General features: G+C 45.6%; 1 protein-coding gene across 1 annotated transcript in view; it reads right to left on the reverse strand.

The window, feature by feature from the left end:
• The window catches only part of YEATS4 (YEATS domain containing 4), a 96,598-nt gene that overhangs the window by 16,463 nt on the left and 62,830 nt on the right, over window positions 1–17,305 (reverse strand). The window lies entirely within an intron of this gene.

Here is a 17,305-nt window from a genome sequence, read left to right on the forward strand (position 1 = left end):
CTCATGTAACACCATCTCCTGCTGACCTGAAAAGAACCTGCTAAAAGCATCTGCCTGCTTGCTGCACACTCCTGGTAAGCTCTGAACTGACAGCTGGACATTGTGTTGAATTATCCAGTGCAAAAAATGCTGGGCTTCTCTAGACAAGCTGATCAACCTGAACTCTCCTTATTTGCGCACATAAAGACATACTTGTGTTGTCAAACTACACCAATGTCAACCTCTAACTTTTTGATTCTTCAGAAGGATGCTTGAAGAAACAGCCTGAAGGAACTGAGCCCCACCGTATAAGCATAAGGTATAGGGTCCCAGAAAGGGGACAGAGACCCTGTATTGAGCAATCCCCCAGATAAGCTCCAAAATACATATAAAAGAACTGCACCTCACTTGGTCTGTTGGCGTGGCGTTAACTCCAGAACTTCTCCACATTTCTTCCATGTGATAATTCTGCCTCTGTTAATTACTTGAGATCCATTTACTGTTTATGGTGTTGGCATGCATGGCCCCAACAGCTGGGTTAGCATTTGTAGCCAACAAGTATTTCGGAAGGAGGCTGATGGAAAAAGAGCAGCAGAAAGCAAATTTCCTGACTAGAAGATAGAGTAAACCTCAGATCCAGTATCTTCCCCTGAAGCAAGAGGCACTTATCTGCTGAAAGACATGACTGCAATGCTGTCACTGCCTCATACTTCCATACCTAGAAGATTCTAAAGGAAGATTTTTAAATGACTCCCAATCAGCACCCGGAATACTGTTATGCACGCCCTGGTCACAAGTAGACTGTGCTACCCTCTATGCTGGGATCAACAACAAAAACAGCAAAAGGCTGCAGAACATCCAGAACTCTGCAGCCAGAATAACGCCAAACCTCCCATGCCACAGTCATCTCTCCACACCTGAAGGAGCTCCACTGGCTCTCCATACACAAACAAGCCCAATTCAAACTTCATTAGCATACTTTCAAGGCACTACATAAAACTGTCACAACATAGCTCAGCAATTGCATCTGCTTTTACAAACCTTCCAGACACCTCCACTCGTCCTGACTCCTACTTCCACACATCCCATGCATATGGTAACACATGCTCAGTGCCAGAATACCCTCTCAGGTGATAGTCCTCTCAACCAGTTTACATAGGAAATCAAGAAAATCATCATATTGATACACAACAAATTTCCAAGTAATTAAATATTTGAGTGATGACTTGATAAATAACTCCATAGAGTGCAGTAGAGCTGTAGTGGGTCTTCAAAATTCAAGTAGCTACATCCTCTGAAGTGTCTTGAGAAACCATATTTCCAAAGAAAGACTCGAAAACCCTTGGTGCCGAAGGTGTACTGCCACTAATGCAAGGCACTTCTTAAACTACCTCAGTGCAGATTTCAAGCTAAGTGGAAAAAGTAAGCATTTCTCACCAATTAGGTTCTGACAGTTCTACTGATCAGAAGGTTGAAATGTGAATTAAAGAACTCCATTGTGATCGAGAAGTCTCTGTGACAGAGTAAAGGGTAAATTATTTGCAATGTGACCAACTCAATTTTAACTCTGGCTGTAAATGTTAAGACCCTTTTAGATCTAAAATGGGCCTTTTCTTCTCTTCTGGTCACCAGAAATATTTGAAATAGACTCTTCTCACCTGTTCAGAGAAACACAATAAGGAATAGCCCAGAACATCTTTCTCTGGCACGTTTACCACCTCTCCTTGCAGAAGTGCAAGAGGGTCTGTTGAAGAAAAAAAAGAAAAACAGCAAGGGGAGGCATTTCCAATGGAAAACCAACTTCCCCTACCTCAAGACATGAAATCAGTAGTATCGGTGCTTACAGTTCAGGTTGGCCTTGTCTGTTAGAGCACCACAGAGTGCACAGTTTCTATGTCTTCGTTCGCTGAAGCTGCTCACCAGTGTGAAGGTCAACTAGATTAGTGCTGAAAAGGGGAAGATGGTAACTCTTCGATGTGCCTCTGGGCCAGAGACAAGTCAGTCACAACCAAACATACCCCCTGAGAAAAACTCTGCAAGGTGTAACCTACATAGTTGGCCGACCAGCCATATAGATTGCCAAACGCATGAGCTTGTTGGAAATCCCATGGCCCTTAATCAGTAAGGCTTCAACCTCCAGGCGTATCCTCAGGAAAGAACCAGATAACACACTCCCTCATTATCCCAGATGCATCTAGCCAATCTATTTAGAATGATGGTGACAACTGCTAAAAAGAGGCACATACCCATACGAGCGCATGCACCTCTCCTCACTACATCACAGTGCTACTGTTTCTTTATGTGGAGATGTTAGAATGCTCAGATTTCTCTCATACCTTTTCAAAATTACTGACACCAGAAATAAATCAACTGGTAGACTGCAGTTAAGGTAATATTGGTCAGTTCACAAAACATGCTGTTGCGTTCCAAATTAGTGGAAATGGCTTTGGTATCTGCTGGAATCTGAAGATGCAAACTTTCCTGGTGCAAGAGCAAGCTCTCAGACTATGAGGATGCACCCTTTTGGGCTTGTACATTCTCTAATATCTCATGAAAAGATATTAGACGCATGGAATATTCCACTATGATGCTGACTTTGCATGCTGTTTCAGGAGGTTGGGAAAAGCAAAAATGGATTGCAGGTGGCACATCCTTGTAATCCCTCTCAACATCGGATGCTGACTTTCTCCAAAGGGTACTGGCTACACAAATTTCCTGGGTCGTAATGGTGCCCTTTGTGCATGTTTTTTTGCTCTGCGCTAACAGGTCACTTTGCTTCGATGTACCCTGTGTTACTGACATGAACAATGGAGCCAAAAGGCGCTGTGGTGCTGTGAGTGAGAACATTTAGGGGACACGGGAAGCAGCAGAAGAAGGGAGCATCGCCTCCATGATTTTGCTGTAAGTCGAGGTATAAAGGGATGTGAGAGTTTTCCGTCTTCAGCCAGTGGTTACTTTACAGTTTCCTAATCCTATAACATTCCAATGAGACCACCAAGTTAGACTCTTTGGGCAAGTGAATCTCTAGACGTAACAGAATTGAGTAGTTAAGGCTTACTGTAAAAGGTGGAAATCATAAATATTTTACTAGACCTTGAGGTCGAATAGCTTGAATAATCTACTTGATCTAGGTGTAATGTACTGACTCAGAAATGGGTCTCAAATTGTGTGATGCTAGGCGAATATTGTATTTTACAGTCATCTTTTTCTTCATTCTCGCATCTGTATTTACATGCTAGAAATTCAATATTACTTAGGGCAACAACTTCTAGGGCTTAATGCAGTGTCTAAACGTATCTTCCACAATGGTGAAAGTGCCATGCTGAAAGATATAAAGTGTACAGTTGGACAGGAATTGTCCACATGCAAGGATAGACAACTTGGTGGGATTGAGGCTGAGACAATCAACGGTCCCGGAGACCTTAGTATTCAAGAAAGGCCTTCAAGAAAGGCCCTTCTCGAAGCCACCCTGCTGTCCCAGGTAGGCAGATGCCCAAGAAAGGGAACCATGTCTTAAGGAGGAAAAGCCAAAAGGTGCAAAAACTTCCAAAACGAACCCAGAAGGGCAGGAGACACCGAAAAGACCAACCTCAATTAAGGACAAGCAAAAAATCTTGTAAAAACTCAAGGAAATACCTAGAAGCATGTGTACACAACAAGGGCATTTGCGACACTCCTGACAAAGTCTAGTAGCCATCTTGGAATGGTCATTCACCCATAGGAAACAACAGGAAAGGCACTATCTTGGATTGGTCACAGAATGAAACCAAGATGGAGCTGCCTGCCCAGGACGTCAAAGAACTCCAACAAGAATGTTGTATCCTCCACCATCAGAATGGTTCTCCTAGCCTGCACTTACCTACCTGACCACCAACACTGAAGGTAAGAACCGACGCTGAGCTACTGCGTCAAGTGGGCCATCTGAGTAGCAAATTAGCAGAAGCGTGGTGCGCTCAGGGCATTGCGCCCGGTGCGCTGCAAGCTCATCAGTATTCCCACGCTCCGAAGCCCCAAGCTTTGTGGGAAGATGGCGACAGAACCTACCCATAAGAGAAGGGGCATGGACTGCTGAGGCAGGTTTCCAGGACTGTTCAGGAACAGGATACCCTTTCCATTGAACAAGCTATTGTAGTTTACCCCAGAATATGAGGGAATCCACAATAGCGGATACATCAAATTCAGGCTGTCCATTTACCTGGGGGGGGTGGGGGAACCCTGGAAAACCAATCGAGCACATCGGGCTTCAGTTGGGAAACATGAAACGTAAGAAGGACCTTTCTACTGAGCCATTTCCAAACTTAGGCACCTGCTTTCTTGTTTCAACAAGGCAAAACAATTTTGAAACAGGGTGAGATATTTGGTCTTTCACTAGCTTGGTCATGATCTCAGATGAAAACTTTGTAAACAAAAAAACGAAGATACCCTGCTGTTACTATGAAAACTATTGTTGAAGGCATTACAAAAACACCTTAAGTTTTGTTCTAAGATTTGGTTGGTCCTCTCAGTGAGTCCATTGGTCTGCAAGTGAAAACCAGAAGATAGCGCTATAGTTATTCCCAATACAGCGCAAAAGGCTTTCCAGAAATGTGACACAAACTATGGTCCATAAAGGTTTTCTTTTCTGGACAGCCATGCAGCCTGTATACATCCCAAAGGAAATATTTGTTTTTTTCTTTAACATTAGATAATTGAGCCAAGACAGAGAAGTGAGCCATCTTGGAAATGGTGTCTACTAGAACCATGATACTTGAATTTCACTCTGAAAGGGGTAGTTCCACAATGAAGTCTAACCCAATGGAATGCCATGGTCCCGGAGCAACTGGTAACGGTTGAAGTAATCCCGTGGGTTTTTGATGTGATGCCTTGGTGTGTGCTCAAATTGGGCAACAGGAAAGGTAACTTTTGATATCCTGCTTCACGAAGAGCCACCAAAAGCATTGCTATAGTAATTCTTAAGTGTTCTTCAACACTTTGTGATCTGCAAATTTATATCATGAGAAAACTGAAGAGCTGTCTTCTGTAAGTCTGTGGTAGGAAAGAAAAAAAAAAGTAAGCCCTGTGGAAATATAACATGTTTAAAGGGACGTATTTCCTGTTGTGAAAGTCCTTGTTGACATGTGCGCACCTTTTCAATGAAAGATGTTATGCTCATAATCACTCTGGAGGGAGATATGTTTCTTTGTTGTGTTATCTTTTTCTTCAGGATATCGGAGAGACAATGCATCTGCAGTTTTAATAGCAATCCCTTGCATATCTGTAGCTTGAAAATTGAATTGAGAGAAGAAATAGGCTGATTGAGCTTTCACTGCCTCTTTCACTGCCTATAGTTCCTGCTCCAACACTGAATTATTTTGTTCTGCAGGTGTCAGGGAACAGAAGTAATAGAAGACAAGATGCTTGTGAGAATCATCATCTTGCTTCTGTAGAAAGACCACCCCTAAAGCCTTCTTGGAGGAATATGTTTCCACAACAAACTGTTTCCTTGGTTCTGGATGACGAAGAACTGGGGCACAATGTAGGAAGTTGGCTCTGTATGCACTATTTCAAAGTAAGGAATAGTATGCACAGAGTCCAAGGGTTCCCCTTAGAGGTAAGATAGTGGTAAAAAGAGATAATACTAATGCTCTATTTTGTGGTAGTGTGGTCGAGCAGTAGGCTTATCAAAGGAGTAGTGTTAAGCATTTGTTGTACATACACACAGGCAATAAATGAGGAACACACACTCAGAGACAAATCCAGCCAATAGGTTTTGTTATAGAAAATGAAAATGTCACTTACCCAGTGTACATCTGTTCGTGGCATCAGTCGCAGTAGATTCGCATGTTTTGCAATAGCTCGCCATCTGGTGTTGGGCCGGAGTGTTACAAGTTGTTTTTCTTCGAAGAAGTCTTTCGAGTCACGGGACCGAGTGACTCCTCCTTTTGTCTCCATTGCGCATGGGCGTCGACTCCATCTTCGATTGTTTTTCCCCGCAGAGGGTGAGGTAGGAGTTGAATTGTAGTAATAGTGCCCATGCAATGGAGTGACTAAGTATGCACCTATTTAAGGTTGAGATGATACATATATAAATAGTTGAAGGTAACTTCCAAACTGCTACAGGCTCCCGGGGAGGCGGGTGGGCACATGCGAATCTACTGCGACTGATGCCACGAACAGATGTACACTGGGTAAGTGACATTTTCAGTTCGATGGCATCTGTCGCTGTAGATACGCATGTTTTGCATAGACTAGTAAGCAGTTATCTCCCCAAAAGCGGTGGATCAGCCTATAGGAGTGGAAGTAGTCTGAAATAATGTTCTTAATACGGCTTGACCTACTGTGGCTTGTTGTGCGGATAACACGTCTACACAGTAGTGCTTGGTGAATGTGTGAGGCGTAGACCATGTGGCTGCCTTACATATTTCTTGCATTGGGATGTTTCCTAGAAAGGCCATGGTAGCACCTTTCTTTCTGGTTGAGTGTGCCCTTGCTGTAATGGGCAGCTGTCGTTTAGCTTTAAGGTAGCAGATCTGGATGCATTTAACTATCCATCTGGCTATACCTTGTTTTGATATTGGGTTTCCTGCATGAGGTGTTTGAAATGCAATAAATAGTTGTTTAGTCTTTCTGATGTTTTTTGTTCTGTCAATGTAATACATCAATGCTCTTTTGACATCTAATGTATGTAGTGCCCTTTCAGCTACGGTATCTGGCTGTGGAAAGAACACTGGAAGTTCCACTGTTTGATTTAGATGGAACGGTGAAATAACCTTTGGCAAAAATTTAGGATTGGTCCTTAGGACGACCTTATTCTTGTGTAGTTGTATAAAAGGTTCCTGTATTGTAAACGCCTGAATCTCGCTTACTCTTCTTAGGGAAGTAATGGCGATGAGAAATGCCACCTTCCAGGTTAGGAACTGTATTTCGCAGGAGTGCATGGGTTCAAAAGGTGGACCCATAAGTCTAGTTAGGACAACATTTAGGTTCCATGAAGGAACAGGTGGTGTTCTTGGTGGTATAATTCTCCTAAGGCCCTCCATGAATGCTTTAATGACTGGTATCTTATATAGGGAAGTTGAATAGGTAGTCTGCAGGTATGCAGATATTGCTGCAAGGTGTATTTTAATGGAAGAGAAAGCCAGGTTAGATTTTTGTAAGTGAAGCAAGTAACCCACTACATGTTCTGGAGTTGTGTGTAATGGTTGTATTTGATTAATATGGCAGTAGCAAACAAACCTCTTCCATTTACTTGCATAGCAGTGCCTGGTGGATGGCCTTCTGGCTTGTTTTATGACTTCCATACATTCTTGGGTAAGTTGTAAGTGCCCGAATTCTAGGATTTCAGGAGCCAGATTGCTAGATTCAGCGATGCTGGATCTGGGTGTCTGATCTTTTGGTTGTGCTGTGTCAACAGATCTGGCCTGTTGGGCAATTTGATGCAGGGTACTACTGATAGGTCTAGCAGCGTTGTGTACCAGGGTTGCCTTGCCCAAGTTGGTGCTATTAATATGAGTTTGAGTTTGTTTTGACTGAGTTTGTTTACCAGGTAAGGAAGGAGAGGGAGAGGAGGAAAAGCGTAAGCAAATATCCCTGACCAGTTCATCCATAGGGCATTGCCTTGGGACTGTTTGTGTGGGTATCTGGATGCGAAGTTTTGGCATTTTGCGTTCTCCTTTGTCGCAAACAAGTCTATCTGAGGTGTTCCCCAGAGTTTGAAATAAGTGTTCAGAATTTGGGGGTGAATTTCCCATTCGTGGACCTGTTGGTGATCTCGAGAGAGATTGTCTGCGAGTTGATTTTGGATCCCTGGTATAAATTGTGCTATTAGGCGAATTTGGTTGTGAATTGCCCAACGCCAAATCTTTTGTGCTAGCAGGCTTAACTGCGTGGAGTGCGTCCCCCCTTGCTTGTTTAGATAATACATTGTTGTCATGTTGTCTGTTTTGACGAGAATGTATTTGTGAACTATTATTGGTTGGAAAGCTTTTAGTGCTTGAAAAACTGCTAGAAGTTCTAGGTGATTTATATGCAGTTTTGTTTGATGTACGTTCCATTGTCCTTGTATGCTGTGTTGATGGAGGTGTGCTCCCCACCCTGTCATGGAAGCATCTGTTGTTATTACGTATTGTGGCACTGGGTCTTGGAAAGGCCGCCCTTTGTTTAAATTTATGGTGTTCCACCACAGAAGCGAGAGGTAAGTTTGGCGGTCTATTAACACCAGATCTAGAAGGTGACCCTGTGCTTGTGACCATTGTGATGCTAGGCACTGTTGTAAGGGCCTCATGTGCAGTCTTGCGTTTGGGACAATGGCTATGCATGAAGACATCATGCCTAGGAGTTGTAGTATCATCTTTGCTTGTATCCTTTGTGTTGGATACATGCGTTGTATGATGGTGTTGAAATTTTGAATTCTTTGTGGACTTGGAGTGGCTACTCCTTTTGATGTGTCTATTATGGCTCCCAGGTATTGTTGTACCTTGCGCGGCAGAATTTTGGATTTTGTGAAATTGACGGTGAACCCTAGTTTGAAGAGGGTTTGTATGATATGATTTGTGTGATTTGAGCACTCTATTAACGAATGGGCCTTGATTAGCCAGTCGTCTAGATATGGGAACACATGTATTTGCTGCCTTCTTATGTGTGCAGCGACCACCGCTAGACATTTGGTAAAGACTCTTGGTGCGGTTGTTAATCCGAAAGGCAGTACCTTGAATTGGTAATGTATTCCCTTGAATACAAACCTTAGGTATTTCCTGTGCGATGGGTGTATTGGTATATGGAAATAAGCATCCTTGAGGTCTAAAGTTGCCATGTAGTCGTGTAGTTTTAGCAATGGCAATACTTCTTGTAGTGTGACCATGTGAAAGTGGTCTGATTTGATGAAAGTGTTCACTACTCTGAGGTCTAGGATTGGTCTCAGTGTTTTGTCCTTCTTTGGTATCAGAAAGTACAGTGAGTAAACTCCTGTGTTTATTTGTGTGTTTGGCACTAATTCGATTGCATTCTTTTGCAATAGTGCCTGCACTTCTATCTCCAGGAGATTGGAATGGTGTGTTGTCAAATTTTGTGCTTTTGGTGGTATGTTTGGAGGGAATTGTAGAAATTCTATGCAATAACCATGTTGGATAATTGCTAGAACCCAAGTGTCTGTAGTGATTTCCTCCCATGCTTTGTAATAATGACTTATTCTTCCCCCCACTGGTGTTGTGTGGAGGGGGTGAGTGACATGTGAGTCACTGTTTAGTAGTAGGGGTTTTGGGGCTCTGAAATCTTCCTCTATTCCTAGGGAATTGCCCTCCTCTATATTGTCCCCGAAAACCTCCTCTATACTGTCCCTGGTAACTGGACGGTGTTGCTTGTGAGGTGCTGGCTTGTGTGCTCTGACCCTGAAACCCCCCTCGAAAGGGTGTTTTACGGAATGTGCTGTAATTGCCTCTGCTCTGCGGGGAGTAGAGTGCGCCCATGGCTTTGGCAGTGTCCGTATCTTTTTTGAGTTTCTCAATCGCTGTGTCCACTTCTGGACCGAACAGTTCTTTTTCGTTAAAAGGCACATTGAGAACTGCTTGTTGAATCTCTGGTTTAAATCCAGACGTTCGGAGCCATGCATGCCTTCTGATAGTTACAGATGTATTAATTGTCCGTGCAGCTGTATCTGCAGCGTCCATGGAGGAGCGGATCTGGTTGTTGGAAATGGTCTGTCCCTCCTCAACCACTTGTTTTGCCCTATTTTGTAAGTCCTTGGGCAGATGTTCAATGAGATGTTGCATCTCGTCCCAGTGGGCTCTGTCATAGCGCGCAAGTAGTGCCTGGGAGTTCGCGATGCGCCACTGGTTTGCAGCTTGTGCTGCGACTCTCTTACCAGCTGCATCGAACTTGTGGCTTTCTTTATCTGGGGGTGGTGCATCTCCAGATGTGTGGGAGTTGGCCCTTTTCCTAGCTGCTCCTACAACGACAGAGTCTGGTGGCAGCTGTGTAGTGATGAAAACCGGGTCTGTAGGAGGCGCCTTATACTTTTTTTCCACCCTTGGTGTGATAGCCCTACTCTTGACCGGCTCCTTAAAGATTTCTTTTGCGTGCCGGAGCATACCGGGGAGCATAGGCAGGCTTTGGTATGAGCTGTGGGTGGAGGAGAGTGTGTTGAATAAAAAATCATCCTCGACCTGTTCTGAGTGGAGGCTTACGTTGTGAAATTGTGCTGCTCTAGCCACCACTTGAGAATACGCGGTGCTGTCCTCTGGTGGAGATGGCTTCGTAGGGTATGCCTCCGGACTGTTATCGGACACTGGGGCGTCGTATAGGTCCCATGCGTCTTGATCTTGGTCACCCTGGCTTATGGTGGTGTGAGCTGGGGAGTGTGATGGAGTTTGTGCTGGTGAGACGTTAATCACGGGCGGAGGAGAGGGTGGTGGGGTAACTCTTTTCACCACTTTTGGTTGTGGTGTCTGTTCAGTTTGGAACTCCAACCTTCTCTTTCTTCTAATGGGGGGGAAGGGTGCTTATTTTTCCTGTCCCCTGCTGTATAAAAATACGCTTTTGCGTATGGTCCACATCAGTTGATTGTAGCTCTTCCTCAAACCTATGCTTTTGCATTTGGGAGGTTAGCGAGTGCTCTTCTGTATAAGAGCCTGAAGCTGGGTCGCTTGCAGTTTGTTTCGGCACCGAAACCCTGTCTGCGTGTTTTTTCGGCTCCGAGGTGACTTTTTTCTTTTTCGGGGCCGAAACCTCTCGGCGTCGATCTTCTTCGGTGCCGCTGTCTCGGCGTCGAGCCGTGTCCACACCGGCATCTCGGTGTCGAGGCTTGTCTCCAGCACTTTCTCGGTCCCGAGAAGGCTGCGTGCCGGTGTCTCGACCGGAGTCGGACGATCTCGGCACTGTTTGGGCCTTTTTCGGTGCCGACGGTCGGTCACCGAATTTATGGGTGGAGCCATGGCCTGATGGCAGTGGCGTCCCCTGGGCCTTGTAAATCTTCCTCTGTGTGGTTTTCGACGTCTTACTCACGGTTTGTGTATCGTCGAATCCTTCGGAGTCTGAGTCTTGGATCGAGAAGGTACCTTCCTCTTCTTGTTCCTCGAACTCTCGGTGGGCTGTCGGCGCGGACGCCATCTGAAGTCTTCTGGCTCGACGGTCTCGGAGTGTTTTTCGGGACCGGAACGCACGACAGGCCTCGCAGGTGTCTTTACTGTGCTCAGGTGACAGGCACAGGTTACAGACCAAGTGTTGGTCTGTATAGGGGTATTTATTGTGGCATTTGGGGCAGAAACGGAACGGGGTCCGTTCCATCGGCGTTCTTCAGCACGCGGTCGGGCCGACCAGGCCCCGACGGGGGATCGAAAAACTACCCCGAAGGGCACCGGAGCTCTTCGATGCGGTGTTGAATCTAACTACGCCGATCCCGAACGCGACAATACCGACGAAAATCTTCCGAAATTAACAATTTTTCCGTTCCGAAACTCGGAGCGACAGGAACACGTCCGAACCCGATGGCGGAAAAAAAACAATCGAAGATGGAGTTGACGCCCATGCGCAATGGAGACAAAAGGAGGAGTCACTCGGTCCCGTGACTCGAAAGACTTCTTCGAAGAAAAACAACTTGTAACACTCCGGCCCAACACCAGATGGCGAGCTATTGCAAAACATGCGTATCTACAGCGACAGATGCCATCGAACATATATTTTCTTAGTTTATTTTAAGAACCACAGGTTCAAATTCTACATGTAATATCTCATTTGAAAGGTATTGCAGGTAAGTACTTTAGGAACTTTGAATAATTACAGTAGCATATATACTTTTCACATAAAACACAATAAGCGGTTTTAAAAGTGGACACAGTGCAATTTTCACAATTCCTGGGGGAGGTAAAGTATTGTTATTTTTAGCAGGTAAGTAAATCACTTACAGGTCTCAGTTTTGGGTCCAAGGTAGCCCACCGTTGGGGGTTCAGAGCAACCCCAAAGTTACCACACCAGCAGCTCAGGGCCGGTCAGGTGCAGAGGTCAAAGAGGTGCCCAAAACACATAGGCTTCAATGGAGAGAAGGGGGTGCCCCGGTTCCAGTCTGCCAGCAGGTAAGTACCCGCGTCTTCGGAGGGCAGACCAGGGGGGTTTTGTAGGGCACCGGGGGGGGACACAAGTCCACACAGAAAGTACACCCTCAGCAGCGCGGGGGCGGCCGGGTGCAGTGTGCAAACTAGCATCGGGTTCTCTGTAGGTTTCAATGGGAGACCAAGGGGTCTCTTCAGCGGTGCAGGCAGGCAAGGGGGGGGGGGCTCCTCGTGGTAGCCACCACCTGGGCAAGGGAGAGGGCCTCCTGGGGGTCACTCCTGCACAGAAGTTCCGTAACTTCAAGTGCTGGGGGCTGCGGGTGCAGGGTCTTTTCCAGCCGTCGGGACTTTAGGTTCAGGCAGTCGCGGTCAGGGGGAGCCTCGGGATTCCCTCTGCAGGTGTCGCTGTGGGGGCTCAGGGGGGACAACTTTGGTTACTCACGGTCTCGGAGTCGCCGGAGGGTCCTCCCTGAGGTGTTGGTTCTCCACCAGTCGAGTCGGGGTCGCCGGGTGCAGTGTTGCAAGTCTCACGCTTCTTGCGGGGATTTGCAGGGGTCTCTAAATCTGCTCCTCTGTAACAAAGTTGCAGTTCTTTTGGAGCAGTGCCGCTGTCCTCGGGAGTTTCTTGTCTTTCTTGAAGAAGGGCAGTCCTCTGAGGATTCAGAGGTCGCTGGTCCTTAGGAAAGCGTCGCTGGAGCAGGTTTCTCTGGAAGGCAGGAGACAGGCCGGTAGGTCTGGGGCCAAAGCAGTTGGTGTCTTCTTTTCTTCCTCTGCAGGGGTCTTTCAGCTCAGCAGTCCTCTTCTTCTTGTAAGTTGCAGGAATCTAAATTCTTAGGTTCAGGGAAGCCCTTAAATACTAAATTTAAGGGCGGGTTTAGGTCTGGGGGGTTAGTAGCCAATGGCTACTAGCCCTGAGGGTGGGTACACCCTCTTTGTGCCTTCTCCCAAGGGGAGGGGGTCACAATCCTATCCCTATTGGGGGAATCCTCCATCTGCAAGATGGAGGATTTCTAAAAGTTAGAGACACTTCAGCTCAGGACACCTTAGGGGCTGTCCTGACTGGTCAGTGACTCCTCCTTGTTATTCTCATTATTTTCTCCGGCCTTGCCGCCAAAAGTGGGGGCCGGGGGCGGGCAACTCCACTAGCTGGAGTGTCCTGCGGTGCTGGAACAAAGGGGTGAGCCTTTGAGGCTCACCGCCAGGTGTTACAGCTCCTGCCTGGGGGAGGTGTTAGCATCTCCACCCAGTGCAGGCTTTGTTACTGGCCTCAGAGTGACAAAGGCACTCTCCCCATGGGGCCAGCAACATGTCTCTAGTGTAGCAGGCTGCTGGAACCAGTCAGCCTACACAGATAGTTGGATACAGTTTCAGGGGGCACCTCTAAGGTGCCCTCTGGGGTGTGTTTCACAATAAAATGTACACTGGCATCAGTGTGCATTTATTGTGCTGGGAAGTTTGATACCAAACTTTCCAGTTTTCAGTGTAGCCATTATGGAGCTGTGGAGTTCGTTTTTGACAGACTCCCAGACCATATACTCTTATGGCTACCCTGCACTTACAATGTCTAAGGTTTGGCTTAGACACTGTAGGGGCACAGTGCTCATGCACTGGTGCCCTCACCTATGGTATAGTGCACCCTGCCTTAGGGCTGAAAGGCCTGCTAGAGGGGTGACTTACCTATACTTGCATAGGCAGTGAGAGGCTGGCATGGCACCCTGAGGGGAGTGCCATGTCGACTTACTCATTTTGTTCTCACCAGCACACACAAGCTGGCAAGCAGTGTGTCTGTGCTGAGTGAGGGGTCTCCAGGGTGGCATAAGACATGCTGCAGCCCTTAGAGACCTTCCCTGGCATCAGGGCCCTTGGTACCAGAGGTACCAGTTTACAAGGGACTTACCTGGATGCCAGGGTGTGCCAATTGTGGATACAAAAGTACAGGTTAGGGAAAGAACACTGGTGCTGGGGCCTGGTTAGAAGGCCTCAGCACACTTTCAATTCAAAACATAGCATCAGCAAAAGCAAAAAGTCAGGGGGTAACCATGCCAAGGAGGCATTTCCTTACACACAAGTAAAGGTCCTTTTCAGAAACTGGAAGGCTTTTTCAGCCTGGGAAGCATAGAAATTAGCAAATCCACAAAACTTTTTGTTTTTTAAACTTTGTTTTAGATGGCCACTCAAGTACTGGTGCAACTTTACTTGGATCTATGAAGACACCCAGTAGGATTTAGGATGAAGCTCAAATACTGTACTTTAGGCTCTTCACAGGTACAACTTTTGGGTTTGCAGGTCAAATGACTCTTATGAAGTCTGTGTAGTACTTTAATCACATGATGGCGATGGTTAGATTGACTTTTGGGGAAAAAAATAAAATCAGAATATCATCCAGATATATTACGATGAATATATTAAGTATGTCTGTGAAAATGCTATTCACGAATTGTAATACCAAAGGGGCTTTACAGAGTCTGAAAGACATCACTCTATTTCTAGAGTCCAAACCGTGTAGGGAAGATAGTCTTCCATTCATTGCTTTTCTTTATTCGTAGTAGATGATACATCCCTTTAAGATACAGGATACACATCAGCTTCCAGAATGTCTCCAAACAGCGGAAGTGGATAAAAATCTTAATGGCTATCTTTCACTTGTTGAAAGTCTATACAGGGCCCAAGATCCTTCGTTTTCTTGGGAAGAAATAATAAGGGGCTCCTGCAGGTGAGATGGGTCTTTTTTCTAAATTTTCCTTCAAATATTGCCAAAGATCTTCTTTTTCTGATAAAGAATGTACCTGGCTAAAGGGAATCTTGAATCCCAGCTTCAGATCGAGGGCAGAGACATAATGCTGGTATGGAGGCAACTCTGTGTTTGGGTGATGAAAATACACGAAGGAACTCCTGCTGGGCTCTGGAAGTGTAGTCACAAGGGAAGTCTGCTCGCCTTTGCTTGGTATGACACAGACTACTGGTTCTTGAGACCCATTCAACCAGTACTGGTTGCAATATATTGATCTCAAGGAAATGGTGCGGGTTGCCCAGTTCAGATAAGGGTTAGGTAAGCACAACCTGGGGAGATCCAGGATGATTAGGTGTCGTAATTATATTGAAACGTATTTGTTCTTGACAATTAAAATATCAACATCTGTAACGGATGAACATTCAGTGACTGGACCAGAAATCAAAGGGATGGTGTGGATAATCTTGACCTTATCCTTTTGCCTCCTAGGTATCTGAAAAGCTAATGCCCAAGTTGCATCTACAAAAGTGCCTGTGGTTTCTGATTCCAATAAGGCCATTGTTGATATCGATCTTTTGGGGTCTGATTGCAAAATTACAGGTAAAAGGAATAACAGAATCCCAATTTCTGGAACAAAATTTGAGATGGGTATTTGAGGAAGATGTTGTACATCCAAGTTCTCCTTCCTCTCTACAGTTGGACCTAGGCATTTCCCAACGGCTTGGGAGGGTGAACTGAGCATTACCTTATAAGAGGACTCTTTTCGCCACAATATATGCAAAGACCCCTTTGGCAACACTTTTGTTTTTCTTCTTCTGTCAAGGGTCCCACCATGGATCTGATTTGCATTGGTTCCTCTAGTGGTCTGTGGATTTAGACACTTCTATACAGGTGGCAGACATCGGTCTTGGTGTAGAAGATGAGTAACCTCCTTACTAATTCTTTCAATCGAAATTCGATACACAAAGCTGTTTCAATAGCATCATTCAGAGAGGCTCACTAAGGGATGTATACTAACTCATCCATGATTTCTTCTTTTAGACCCTGTCGAAACAAGGTGAGAAGGGCCCACTTAGATTTTGCCGCCAGTCTTCTGAAGCAAGTAACACGCTATCACATCTTGGGGCCACTGCTGAATATCGCACATGGCATCCTCAGCCGAGTATTCCAAATTTGGGCAACAAAACATTTCGGCTCCAGAAACAACACATAATTATCCAAACAAGGATTCAATGAGGATACTTAAGGCATCGCCCAAGCAAGAGCATCACTGATGAGGCAATTGATTATATAGTCCACCTTTATTCTATCCAGTTCGAACTGGATAGGACAGAAAGTGAAATTTCCGTCATGGAGTCTAGGAATTCATGTACTTTCTCTGTGTTGCCATCAAAACACATAGTTCCTGCAGGCACCACAGGTAGATTACAAGTAGGGCGGACTGTCAGGGGCTGCTGTAAGGCAGCATTTGCACTTCGTAAGGCCTCCAAGCTTTATATTGTGTAGTTGGATGGCCTCTTGTATTTCTTGAATAGAATCTATAACCAAAGGATGGACAGACTTGCTGGCGTCACAACCTGTCAATCTCCTGTCATGGTGGTCAACATTGGGTCCTGGAGACCTTGGCATTAAAGAAAAGATGATCTCTTTTCTAAGCCACCCTGCCAACAGAAATATATATTATGTTAGTGAATGCCCAAGAAGAAGAAGAACCACTTCTGGTAGAGAAAAAGTCAAGGGCACAAATCAATTCCTAGAAGAATCCAGAAGGACAGGAGACGCTGAGAAGAACAACCTGAAATAAAGCCAAGCAGAATAACCAGTAAGAACTCAAGTAACTAACTAAAAGTGTGTACACAGAACAAGGATGTTTGCAACGCACTCCTGACAGGATCTGGCAGCCTTATATAGTGTTAAATGACCAGGAGAAGCAAGCAAATGGGTGCCATCTTGTACTGGAAACAATAGGGAATGTGTCATCTTTGATTGGCCATAGCAGGAAACCAAAATGGAGACGCCAGACCAGGATGCTGAAGAAATCCAGCAAGTGTGGTGCATTCTGAAACATCAGGTTAGTCCCAATGGCATGCACTTACCGGCCCGACCACCCACCCTGAAGGTGAGAACCAACGTGGAGCTAGCACGTTAGGAGAGGTGCGTCACGCTCGGTGCGAGGTGTGTTGTACCTGCGGTGCCTTCAACAGGCTGTGGTGGCGAATTTCCAGCACAAAATTCCAAAGGGTCCTTGGTCCAAATTCTCACCACCCAACCCAAAACAGGTCCTATCCCTGTTTCAGCAATCAGTGTCTGGAAAGGCACAGTCCAGGGCGAGGCCAGTCAAGGTAGTCTCAGACTTTGGAAAGTTTTCAGTGGTGACAAAAGTAGTGAGAGCTCAGTGCCTACTAGGAGTGCCCCAGGGGTTACAAATGTAGGGATCCATTTCATGAAATATTGTTGTGGTTTCCAAGGTAGAGAAACGAGTGCCTAGACTACTGCAATGGAATAAAGATAGAATAATGATAGTAACTAAATGGATCAAAGTTTCCTGAGCATGTGACATACTATTTATGGGGCA

This window comes from Pleurodeles waltl, chromosome 4_1, assembly GCF_031143425.1.
Source record: "Pleurodeles waltl isolate 20211129_DDA chromosome 4_1, aPleWal1.hap1.20221129, whole genome shotgun sequence".
Lineage (NCBI taxonomy): Eukaryota > Metazoa > Chordata > Amphibia > Caudata > Salamandridae > Pleurodeles > Pleurodeles waltl.